The sequence below is a fragment of the Rhinolophus sinicus genome, chromosome 16, assembly GCF_057876585.1.
Source record: "Rhinolophus sinicus isolate RSI-liver-muscle chromosome 16, RSI-T2T, whole genome shotgun sequence".
NCBI classification, from domain to species: Eukaryota; Metazoa; Chordata; class Mammalia; order Chiroptera; family Rhinolophidae; genus Rhinolophus; species Rhinolophus sinicus.
The window spans coordinates 121,924,713-121,938,040 of NC_142516.1; the positions used below are offsets into that span (position 1 = coordinate 121,924,713).

Here is a 13,328-nt window from a genome sequence, read left to right on the forward strand (position 1 = left end):
TTTAATTTGTAGGATTCTGAAGGTCTATTTGAAACGCTCTGAAATTCTGGGACTTTCACAGCACATATGAATTATACAGACTCTCAAAACCAATAATGACATTTCACATTATACACAAAGACATGAGCCAGTTATAGTTATGATGACACATTCCATTGACAATCGTAGAAAATTAGAATAGATTCAGCAAGAAACTAACCAACCAACCTTGGTCGGAAGCCTAATGTATACAAGAGAAAAGCTGGTACCAGCCCTGTGGTATACCACCCCTGACTCCCTATCCCATACACATACCATATCCTACCAATGAACTTATAGGGATCCATGACACACAATGTGAAAACCAGAGATTTGGATAATTACTAAATTCCTTGAGTTTGAATCATGTAGTAATGGCCTGAAAGGATAATGAAAAAGAATGAATGTTTCCTACTACCAGTATAATTAGTCTGTGGACTTTAAGGAATCATTCTTCTTAAGGTGTTTTGGGCAATCTGTTGATACCAAGTCCCTCAAGTCCATAGTCAAACGACACTGCTAATAATAAGAGAAAAAAACAATTAAAAGCTTGTATCATTCAACTTGTTCGTATACAGGGAATTTCTACTGCTTAGTTCTTTGGAGCAGATTGATGCAGGTCTTTAAGGAGTTACGTTAGAATTCCCCTTTCATTTTCCTCTGGCAATACCCTTTGATATTCATGTATAGATTTTAATCTATACATTTAAATATGTAGCTTTGATCTAAAAATTCATACAGAATTTTAGATTATTTTAACTATGACATATGTTTTGCAAATATTCAAAATATGGTATTTTAAAATGACTTTACATATACAGTATAAATTAAACAAATATTTACTTTATGACTCTATCCGCTAAGTAGCTTCTGAAATTCCACTAATAAAATCATGGTGTAAATGGCACAAATTATATTCCTGGGGAAAATAAGGTTTACAAGATTAAATGGATCAAAGACTTAAACATAAGATCTGATACTATAAAACTTCTAGAGGAAAACACCTTTGTGTAGGCAAGTGGCCTAAGCACTGTACATGGATTTCTCTCATTGAGTCCCTTAACGATGCTATGAGGTAGGTACTGTTTTATTCTTGTTTATAAATTGGGATAATGAAACTTACATAAGTTAAATAATTGAAACAAGGTGTTCAGCAGTGCTGGAGCCAGAACTCAAGCCAAGGCTATCTGACTACAAAGCCCACTTGCTCTTAACTTCTATTATGCAACAGAAGCCCTGTCTCCTTTTTTTTTCCTTTAAAAAAATTGAATATATTTGACAGAGAACATTATATAAATTTAAGGTATAAAACATTTTGATACATCTATATATTGCAATATGACTGCCATTGTAGTGATAATTAGCACCTCTATCATGTTATATAATTATCCTTTCCTTTTTAAAGTTAGAATAATTAAGTTCTAAACTCTTAGCAAGTGTGATTACAGTACAACATGGCATATATATATATATATATATATATATATATATATATATATATATATATATATATATATATATTATACTGTGCATTAGATCTCTGGTTTATGGAGTACCTGTTAAGTTTGTATATACACCTTAAACAACATTTAGCTTATCCCCCAATACCCCTATCCCCGGTAACCACCATTTTACTGTTTTTATGAGTTTGACTTTTTTAGATTCCACATATAAGTGATAATCATAAAGTACTTGTCTTTCTGTTTCTGACTTATCTCTCTGCACACAATGTGCTCAAGGTCCAGTCATGTTGTTGCAAAAAGCAAGATATCCTTTTTCATGGCTGAATCACATTCCTCTTACAAGGGCGCGTGCGCATGTGTATCATTTTCTTCATCCATCAGTGGTGACGCTTAATATTGCTTCCGTATCTCGGCTATTGTGAAAAATGCTGCAATGAATGGGGTGCATATATCTTTAGTGTGTTTTTGTTTTCTGTGAATAAACACCCAGAAGTGGAATTATTGGATCATGTGGTAGTTATATTTTCCATTTTTTGAGACATCACCATACTGTTTTCCATAGTAACTGTACTAATTTACATTAGCATGTATAGTAGACCCTGTAGTACATTTTCTCCACAGCCTCGCCAACACTGTTATATCTTAGTCTTTTTTAATGCTATCCTTTCTAACAGGTAGTGATGTTGAGCAACTTTTCACGTATCTGTTGGCCTTTGGATGTCTTCTTTGGAAAAATGTCTAGTTATTTCCATTTTCAATTGGATTTTTTTTTTTTAATTGAGATGCACGAGTTCTTTATATATTGTGGATAATTTACCCTTTATCTGGTATATGGTTTACAGAAATTGTATCCTAATCTGTAGGCTGTCTTTTCATTTTGTTGTTTCTTTTGCTGTGCAGAAGCTTTTAAATCTGATTAGTCCCAATTGTTGATTTTTTTGCTTTTGGTGACATCCAAAAAATCATTGGCAACACCAATAGAGGAGTTTCTTCCCCATGTTTTCTTCTAGGAGTTTTACAGTATCAGATGTGATATTTAAGTCTTTGATCCATTTTGAGTTTATTTTTGTTAGTGGTGTAAGAAAGGTGTCTAGTTTTATTCTTCTGCATGTTTATCCATTTTTATCAACACCATTTGTTGAAGAGTCTATCCTTACACATTGAGTATTCTTGACTCCCTTATTGAATATTAGTGGACTGTATAATACAAGGGGTTAATTTTGGGCTGTTTTGTTCCACTGGTCTATGTGTTTATTTCTGTGTTGGTACCATACTAGGACCATACTGTTTTTATTCTTTGTAATATAGTTTGAAATCTGGGAAGGTGATTCCTGTGGATTTGTTCTTTTTCCTCAGGCTTGCTTTGGCTACTTGGGGCTCTTTGTGGTTCTGTATGGGATTTTAGAATGATTTCTTCTATTTCTATGAAAAATACATTTGGCATGTTTTGATGGAGATTGCATTGAATCTGTAGATGGCTTTGGGGAGTGTAGCATTTTAACAATATTCTTCTGATCCATGAGCATGGAATGTCTTTCCATTTCTTTATGTTTCCTTTGATTTCTTTCAGCAATGTCTTATAGTTTTTGTTGTACAAATCTTTCACTTCCTTGGTTAAATTTATTCCTAAGTATCATTGTTTTTGATGCTGTTGTGAATGGGGAAGTTTTTTCTTTTTTCTCAGATGTTTTATCAGTAATATATAGAAATGTAACTGATTTCTGATTGTTGATGGTGTATCCAGCAACTTTGCTGAAATCATTGATTAGTTCCAACAGTATTTTTGGTTGAGTTTTTGGGATTTTCCACATATAAGATCAATCATATCAACTGCAACCAATTTACTTCTTCCTTTCCAATTTGGATTTCATTCATTTCTTTGTCTTGTCTACCGTGTTTCTCTGAAAATAAGACCTAGCCGGACCACCAGCTCTAAGTGCGTCTTTTGGAAAAAAAATTAATATAAGATGCAATATTATATTATATTGTATATTGTATTATAGTATATTAATTATATTACATTAAACACTGGGTCTTATATTAAAATAAGACTGGGTCTCATGTCAATTTTTGTTCCAAAAGATGCATTAAAGCTGATGGTCTGGCTAGGTCTTATTTTCGGAGAAACATAGTAGTCCAGCTAGGACTTCCAGTATCATATTGAAGAAGAGTGGTCAGAGGGGGCATCCTTGTCTTGTTCCTAATCTTAGAGTAAAATATTTCAATTTTTCTCCATTGAGTACAATGTTAGCTATGGGTTTCTAGTATATGACCTTTATTATATTGAAGTATGTTCTGACTATAGTCAGTCTTTTAAGGGTTTCTATCAATCAAAAAAGGAGGTTGCATTTTTGTCAAATCTTCTTCTGCAACTATTGATATGATCATGTGACTTTCTTTCATTTTACTAATGTTATGTATTGCATTTATTGGTTTGTGTATGTTGAACCATCCTCGCATCCCAGGATTAAGTCTCACTTGGCCATGGTGTATAATCTTTTTTATGTGTTCTAGAATTTGGTTTGCTCATATTTTGTTGAGCATTTTTGCATCTATGTTCATCAAGAATATTTGCCTATAGTTTTCTTTTCTTGTGGTGCCTAATATGGTTTTGGTATCAGAATGATACTGGCGTTGTAGAATGAGTTTAGAAGTGTTCCATACTCTTCAGAGTTCTGGAAAAGTTTGAGAAGGACTAGTGTTAATTCTTCTTTAAATGTTTGGTAGAATTCTCCAATGAAGCTATCTGGTCTTGGGTTTCCATGTTGGGCTTTTTTTTTTTTTTTTTGGGGGGGAGCATCTGTGTGATTTTTTTTTTCCCATCTTTTTTTATTAATTAGTTTCAGAGGCACAAGACAAAGTAATACTTAAACGTTTATCATTTATATCCCTCACACTGTTTGAACCCCCCTCCCTCAGGGATGATGTAGATGCCTGATCACTGCATTGTATACCTGAAGCTGAAGCTGAAGAATAATGAATGTCAACTACAAGTTTACATATATACATATGTAAGTATATGTATATACTTACAAGAAGCGGAGTACAGCATTAGGAATAGAGACAGTGGACATGTTGGGATGTTTTGATACAGACTCAATATATTTACTTGTTATTGGTCTGTTCAGATTATCTATTTCTTTCTGATTCAGTCTTGGTAGGGTGTGTTTCTAGAAATATATCCATTTCTTCTAGATTATTTAATTTGTTGGCATATAATTGTTCATAGAGGTCTCTAATTATCCTATTTAGCATCACTTGAGTCTTTCATCTTTTTTATTAGTCTAGCTAAAGGTTTGTCAATTTTGTTTATCTTTTCAAAGAACTAGCTTTTAGTTTTCTCAGTCCTTTCTATTATTTTCTGGTTTCTATTTCATATCTTCTCTGATCTCTATTAATCCCTTCCTTCTTCTAACTTTGGGCTTAATTTGTTCTTCTTCGTCTAGTTCCTTAAAGGTGTAAAGTTTTAGGGTTTTTACTTGAGATATTTCTAATTTCTTAACATATGCATTTATCAATATAAACTTTCAACTTATAACTGCTTTGCTGCATCCCACTAGTTTTGCTATATTGTATTTCCATTTTCATTTGTTTCAAAATACTTTTTATTTCCCACTTGATTTCTTTTTGATCCATTGGTTGTTCAGAAATGTGTTATTTAGTTTCCACATATTTATATTTAGATATTTCAGCTTTCCTCTTTTGTTGATTCCTAGTTTCATACCACTGCAGTCAAAATACTTTGTATTAATTCATTCTTCTTAAATTTGCTAAGACTTGTTTTATGCCCTGTCATGAGTTATCCTGGATACTGTTTTGTGTGTACTTGAGAAGAATGTATATTCTGTTGCTGTTGAATGTAATACTCTGTCAAGTCCATTTGTTCTAAAGAATGGCTCAATTACAAAATTGCGTTGTTGATTTTCTTTGTGGATGACCTATTACAGATAGGGGTATTCAAGTCTCCTACTATTATATAGTATTGTCTATTTCTCCCCTTACATCAGTTAGTATTCAATCAGTATGTTTCAGTGTTTCAATGTTGGGTGTGTATATATTATGACTATTATATTTTTTTTGATGTATTGACCGTTTTGTAATTATGTAGTGATCTTCTTTGTCTTGTACTACCATTTTTGGCCTGAAGTCTATTTTGTGTGATCTAAGTATGGCTAAGCAAGCTTTTGTTTGGTTTCTTATTGCTTGGAATATCCTCCTCTATGTCTGTTCATTTTGAGTCTGTTTATCTTTAGAAGTGAAATGAGGCTCTTGTAGGCAGCATACAGTTGGATTATATTTTTTAATCTATCCAGACACTTTGTGCCTTTTGACTGGTAAATTCAATCCATTTATATTTAGTGTGATAAACAGTATGTAAGGATTTACTACTGCTATCTTTTCCCTCTTGGTTGTCTTGTATCTCCATTGTTTCTTTTCCCTCTGTATCTATCTACCTTTTTAAATCTGTGGTTTTATTTGGTGACTTATTCAGTCTCCCTTTTTTTCCCGTCTCTACATTTTTGCACGTGAGTTTCATGAGGCATGCATACATCTCATAGTCTTTTTCTACTGATACCAACTTATCTATCTTCATTGTTCTATAAAGGTTCCATCATTTTGCTTCTCCCCTTCTACATTTTTGTGAATCCATTAACAAATTGGAGTAGCTTTAATTATTTTAATACTCTTTACCTTTAACCTTTATACTATAATTAAATGGTTAATGCACTCTTCATATATAGTTTTCTAATTATATTCATCAAATTTATCAGAGTTTTGTGTATTTTCAGTGTGTGTGTGTGTTTTGTCACTAATTAGTGTCTTTTCATTTCAGCTTAAAGAACTCTTTTCAGCATTTCTTGCAAGGCAGGTCTCGTGGGGGTGAGCTCCTTCAGCTTTTGCCTGGGAAAGTTTTTGCTTTTATTTCTCCTATAGGAAAACTTGGCTGGATAATGTATTCTTGGCTGGCAACTTTTATCTCCCAATACTTTGACTATGTCATTCCACTCTCTCCTAACTTTCTGCTGAGAAATCCCCTGATAGCCTAATGGGGGTTCCTTTGTATTTCATTTTATTTTTTTTCCCCCCTGGCTGTCTTTGAGATTCTTTATCACTGATTTTTGTAGTTTCACTATAATGTGCCTTACGTAAGCCCTTTTTACATGGATTATTATTTTTTTTAATTTAATTTTATTTATTTTACTTATTTTTTTAAGCTTCATAGACTTGAATGTCTAGTTCGTTCCCCAGTTTGGGAAATTCTCAGCTATTATTTCTTTAAATAAGCATCTGCCCTTTTCTCCCTCAGTTCTCCTTCTGGAATACCAATTATTCTCACATTTGCTTATCTGATAGAACTTGATCGCTCTTTAAGGGTTCCTTCACTTTTCCAACATCATAGTTCTCTCTCCTCTTCCATATGAGCCATTTCTAAATTTCTGTTCTCCAAATTGCGTATTTTTTCTCCCATCTTATTGCCCTAATATCTGTGCTTTCTAAAGCATTCTTTATCTCATGGATTCAGTTCTTCAGCTCCGGAATTCGTTTGGTTCTTTTTAAAAATTTAAATCTCTTTGGTGAAGAACTTCTTCTATTCATTAATTTTATTCCTGAGTTCATTGAATTGCCTTTCTGAATTTTCTTGTAGCTTGCTGAATTTCTTCATAAGTTATTTTGAATATCAGTTAGATTACAATATTCCATGCTTGGGGTTTGGTTGTTGGAGAATTACTTTCCTTTGTGTTACACCATATTAGCATGATTTTTCATAGTGTTGATGAAATGTGCATCTGCCATTGCAACTGAAGCAGAACACACCTTTCTTAGATTGTTTGACTGTTACAGTTCAGTAAGCTAGCAATTAGAAACCTGTCTCTTGTCTTCCAGAATGTGGCACTACAGTGCAAGTTTTTGATTTTTCTTGAGCTGGTTCTTGCTGTGACCCTTGAGAGCACAAGTCTTAAAAAATTTGACCTAATAATAAGCTGGTGGCAGAATGGGAGTGTATATGGGCTTAGTGTCGTGGGCTTTGGGGGTGCCCTCAGGCCAGCAAGGGGATCCTCTAGTAAGGGAATCCCAGAGGTCCATGGGCAGGTCTGCTAAAACACTGGGTCAGACTACAAGAAACATGTTCCTTCAACGCCCTTTGATGTCTGTTCCTCTCTCCCTCCCCCGATTCATGGGGTTCCCTCTTCAGACATCTATCTGGGAGTTACTGAAGAGAAATGGGTCCCTCCAGCTGCGGCCTGAACTGCCAGGCCATCTGTCCCTCATCACTTTTGCTTTCCACTTTCATTGCCAAAGATGTAGCTGGTATTCCTCACAAAGCCCAGCTCATTGCAGTGTTGCTCTGGGGATGGGGGTCACATGTAGGCATGTTTCTCCCTCTCTTCCTCCAAACTTGTCTGTATCCCGCTGCGATGGCTTGCTGTGTTCTCTTTAAGGCTGGCTGGATCTCCATGAATTCTCTATCTCCTGAGAATGTCTGTTTAGTTTTGCACTCTCCAGATTACCTTCTTCTGATGGTGGCAAGTGGGAGTGAGGCAGGTTCACTGGCTCCATTGGATCCACAGCCCCTTTTGAGGTTCTAGCCACCTACTTTCTAATGCACAGGTGTGTGAATACTCAGTGCCCCAGTGTCCTCTTGTATTGTGCAGAGATACTTTTGTTTGATTATGGATGTCCAATTAGTTGTCAATCAAAGGGGAGAGAAAAAAGGAATGACTCACAATGCCATGACACTGAGGTCACTCTGTTGACTTTTAAATTGTTTTGTCACTAATATAGTTTTCATTTTAATGTGACAAACTATTCATCTTTTCCATTATGAATTTTGGTTATTGTTTCACTTACGGAATTAATTCCTATCCCTAAGTCTTAAAAATATTATCCTTTTTTCTAACATCTTTAAAGCAAATCAGGTGTTATCACTTTTCTACCCAGAACACTAATAGCTTTCCATCTCACCCAGAGTAAAATCTAAAGACGTCAAAATGGCCTCAAGGTTATAAATGATTTGCAGCCTGACCCACTGCTTATACTTCTCTGCCCTTGATTGCTTTTATTCTTGTCCTAACTATTCTTTCAACAAGCTAGGAACCCTTCTGCCTCGAAATCTTGCTATTATTCCCCTGCCTGAAATGCTCTTCCCCTAGCTGCGCTCATAACTGTCCCTCACTTCCTTCAGGTTTTGCTGAAATGACATCTCAGAGAAGCCTCCAACCTCTCTACTTCCTTTTTGTTTTTCTGTTTTTGAAAGGAATTTCAGGTATCTTTTTAATGTTATGTATGTATGTATGTATGTATGTATGTATGTATGTATGTAATTATTGTCTTTATCCTACCACTATAACGTTAGCCCCAAAAGAATGGAAACATTGTTTTGTTCACAATCTTACCCATTATCACTTTTGACAAAGATCACTGTCCTCAGTTTACAAATAAGGAAACTGACTCTCAGAGAGGTCTGAATAAATTGTGCCACAAAGCTAGTGAGTCAAAGTTGGAAACCAAAAAAGCATAAAATAAATGAAATAGAATGATATCACAGGGTTAGATGAAAATGATAATGAGAGTAAAACATCTCTATGCTAAGCATAAAAATAATTTTGTTAAATGAAAATATAATGTACATAAACAATATAATCTCTTTAAAAACAAAGAGAAATGTAGGGAAATGAATAAATAAAACGTAACTTTCTTGGGGTAATGAGGCTGTGGGCTTTTAAATTATTTATTTATTTATTTATTTATTTATTTATTTATTTATTTATTTATTTATTTATTTGTAATTTTTTATTTACACCCTACCAAGCGGTAGTTTGTGAGCTTTTTCTGAAAAGAGCCAGAAAGTAAATATTTTCAGCTATGCAAGCTGTACTGTGTATTGTCACTACTCAACTCTGCTATTGTAGTGCAAAGTAATCGCAGACAATACATAAATAAATAGGTATTCCAATAAAACTTATAAAAATAATAGGCTGGATTTGGCCCTTTCAGGTCCCAGTTTGACAATCCCTGCCATAGAGAATCTAAGGTAGGACCAAAGATACTATAAACTATTTTATCTGAGTGGAAGTTAGCTTTATTATTACTTGAAAATAAAGAAATGAAAAACTTGGTAAACCCTTCCACATGTAATCCCAAAGTAGGAATTTTAAAGCAAAGGGATGTCTAGATCCAGGTTGTACATACTACCCTAAGATAAAATATTTTATTAGAAAGCAGTAGGGTCGGGAAATAAGTGTTTCCAGAATGTTTCCTGCAAAAATGAGTTTTCTAGGCTTTACCAAGAAATGAGCTGTGTACCTACTTTAAACTTGATGGCAGTAATAAAATACAGAAATTAAACCAAAATGGCTTTAAAATCACCAACCCTCCCTCTTTTATTTAAAAATATCTTTTATAAGGACTTTGAGTGTTGAGAATTATTTCGCTTATGTTCCAGTGTCAAAAAACAAAACAAAACAAAATAGTAACAAACAGTTTTGGATAATAAAAAGAGCCTACATAATGCTTATCATTTGAGAAAAAAATTCACATTTATAACACAGATTTTAAGATAAAGGATTTATTTTTAGACAGAGGAAAAAGCTAGATGATGATCTGTCAGAGTTGATGTGTAGGGCTTCCTTTATTGGGTTAAAGGCTGAATAACTAATGAAAGCCCCTAAAAATCTGAGAGGTTCTATGTCTGACTCTGGAGTAACAGATGCTTTCCTACCATTAAACTGAGGTCTGTAGCCATTTGGCTGTGCCTGACTGAAGAATGCCAACATTAAAAGAGGGTAAGAGATGTAAATAAGTAGTGAATAATTTGTAACGTTTCTGAAACTTGTTCTGAGGTATCAATGCCTATGCCTACACATACACACACACACACACACACACACACACACACACACACACAGAGCGGTCTAGTTCATGTATTACTTTGCACAGTTGTATTAACATCATAGCAATATATACTTCAACTACCATGCACACTCAATAGTTTCTCTGCTGATCCTGTCAAACACCATCTTACTGCTTAGAAAGTCAAAATATTGACATGATCCCACATAAAATAGAAGCTGCTATTGTGTAAATTATATACAATACCCAGAAGCACTGGGGATCCTACTGAACTAATAACAAAGACATTTGCGTTACATTATAATCCATTCTCAATTGCACATGATGTTAAGTTTACTGTTGCTCCTAGGAAGAGAATCAGGATTGTCAATTTAAAGATAAATGAAAACAAATGTTGAAAAATATATTAGCACATTATGGAAGACTTAAAGAGATCTAAACTTAAAATTATCTTCAACTTGCATTCATCATTAATTTTCTTCTATAATATGTTTCTCCTTGGATATAAGATGTTAAAAGAAACATTGTTTTTCTCTATCAGAGATTAAAAACAAATGCAGACTAAAATACTCTTTCATAATAAATGGAAAATGTTTTTCTCATAGGAAAAGCAAATGTGACCTTTATAAGATTATACACACACACACACACACACACACACACACACACAATTTTTGAAATTATTATTGCTAGTATAACCTTTGCCTTCTGTATCAGCACTTATCCTTCCAACTGATATTTATCTCATGTCATCTTCTTGAGACCCCAGAATTTAAAGGATGTGAGGAATTAAGGGACAGGTCAGAGTTTAATCTAATTGACGGTAACGCCAATCCTAGAAGTCACATGACCTGTACTCACTGGCACACAGAGACTGTAAGTGGTGAATTCAGATAAGGGTCAAATTTCTTAGCAAGGCATGGGAAGATTTTCATTATTCAGCCAGTTACCTCTCATCAATCTCCTTTTCAGACTTTGTGAATATTCTCTCTTTATGTTTTCGTACCTATCATACCTTCTACTGGAATAGTCTCCCTCACTTATTCTCCCTCTGGGAAACTTCTTTTGCTACTGTAGCAAAACCGGGCTCAAAAGCCAGTTTAACTTCTATAGGCATCAATGTGCTCCTTCCTTTCTTGCTGCTTCCAAGCACTGATTATAGTATTTGTCACACTGGATTACAATTTTTTTCTATCCATCTACTTTTGTTGTAAATAGCAAATGTCTGATTTGTATCAGGTACTGAAACATAACTAAATGAAAAATAAATGAACGAAAAATAATTTTTTTACTGGGAAAATATAAAGGATTACATTAATCTTAGATAGTTCACATATTCTATATTAAAATGCTATAATATTTCTTATTCTCTTTCCACATAGTTTCCTCTCATAGACTACTCACCATTATTTTTTCCCCTTAAATAAGTCACTGAGAAAATAAGACACTAATAAGGAGAAAAATCTTAGTCTTAGTAAATATGAATCTATAACCTATGACATCAAACAACTCCATCTGTTCTTTGTTTTTTTCAGCAAAATTTTGTATATAGCAATTGCATCTAATCATCTGGCTTACTAAATTTAGAGGAGAAAACCAAAAGGCAGAAATGGACTCTACAGATAAACAAAAAGTAACCATCTGGAATTTACTTTTTTTTTTGCATAAGGAAAAAAATACACACATAAATTACGGGGGGGGGGGGGACAAAAATACCAAAAAAACCATGGCAAGTTAAAAAAAATTAGTAGACTTCCAAATAAAAGTAAAATCAGGAATTACATAATGGCTTCTTTTAAACTTTTACTGAATATTTTAAAAGAAATTTTCTTATTCACAGGTACCTATAAAATAAAAATAGCAGAAGAAATAAAACAACAAATAATTACTGGAAACATAAAGAAAATGGGGACTTTTAGTTCTTCTATGTATTACTGTTAAAAAATCTATATAGAATACTTCATCCTGCTCATGAAATTTCTTGCATCCTAAATCTCAGCTTGATGTCAGTGAGCCATGAAATGAAACCTTGGAGAATTCCTGCTATACAATGGAATCATGGTCTCAACACAGCTTTCATTCCTTTTGCTAGGTACTCCTGATGCTGCTTTGAACAAAGTATGCTGCTAAAATGCTACATCATGGATTGAAATAGGATAGAAAACAATATTTAATATCCGTGCACACACACATACACACACATGCTAAATAGTTACCTGCAATAAATATTTTGTACTTTAAGATAAATGCATTTTGCTTCATACATACATTTATATAATTAAAAAAGGAAATAAGTCCTTGCCAGTATTTTTTAGTATGGAGATATTTCTATAAACATTTGCAAATATTTCATTTTCTCACCTAAGGGAACTCTGATGTGCAGAAAACATTAATCTTTTATCATATTAAAGTTGGAACACAAAAATCTAGTAGTTACTAATGAAGATTACAAAATTTGAGAGTGTTTACTCACATATAGTTATTTCCAGTTCCAATTTATGAGACAAAGTAGAACAAAAAGATACTCATCACAGTAGCTTCTTAATTTTGAAGCCATAAAGCATATGGTCAATTAAATAAATGCAAGCAAGAAATAGGCTACAGACATGCACAATTCCATGTATGCACCCAAGCATGTGTGGACAAAGGTGGAATGAATAAAACTGTTGAGAACTGATACAGAGGAAGAACATGGTCAGCATTACTCAGTGAGTTTCAGAAAGACAAGTGTTTATCTCCCCTGCAATATAAAATGCATTCTTATAATCTCTCTTCTCAAGCTTCATTTCCAAGGTCAAACCTTCAAAAAACACACAATGTTCCTTCAAAAAACACACAAACAATGTTCCCTCAAAATACAGTTGTTTGCCCCAAAAGTAACATTATTTCATCGTGGCAATATTCAGAGTTTGTTTTTAATTAGACACTTGAACCTTACCTCTTTCCTATCCTATATCTTCTTCTTGACCCTTCTACCTCCAAACCATAAATTGT

At 33.8% G+C, this 13,328-nt stretch overlaps 1 protein-coding gene across 4 annotated transcripts in view; it reads right to left on the minus strand.

The window, feature by feature from the left end:
* TUSC3 (tumor suppressor candidate 3) overlaps positions 1-13,328 on the minus strand; it is a 150,971-nt gene that overhangs the window by 17,022 nt on the left and 120,621 nt on the right. The gene's annotated exons all lie outside the window — the stretch shown is intronic.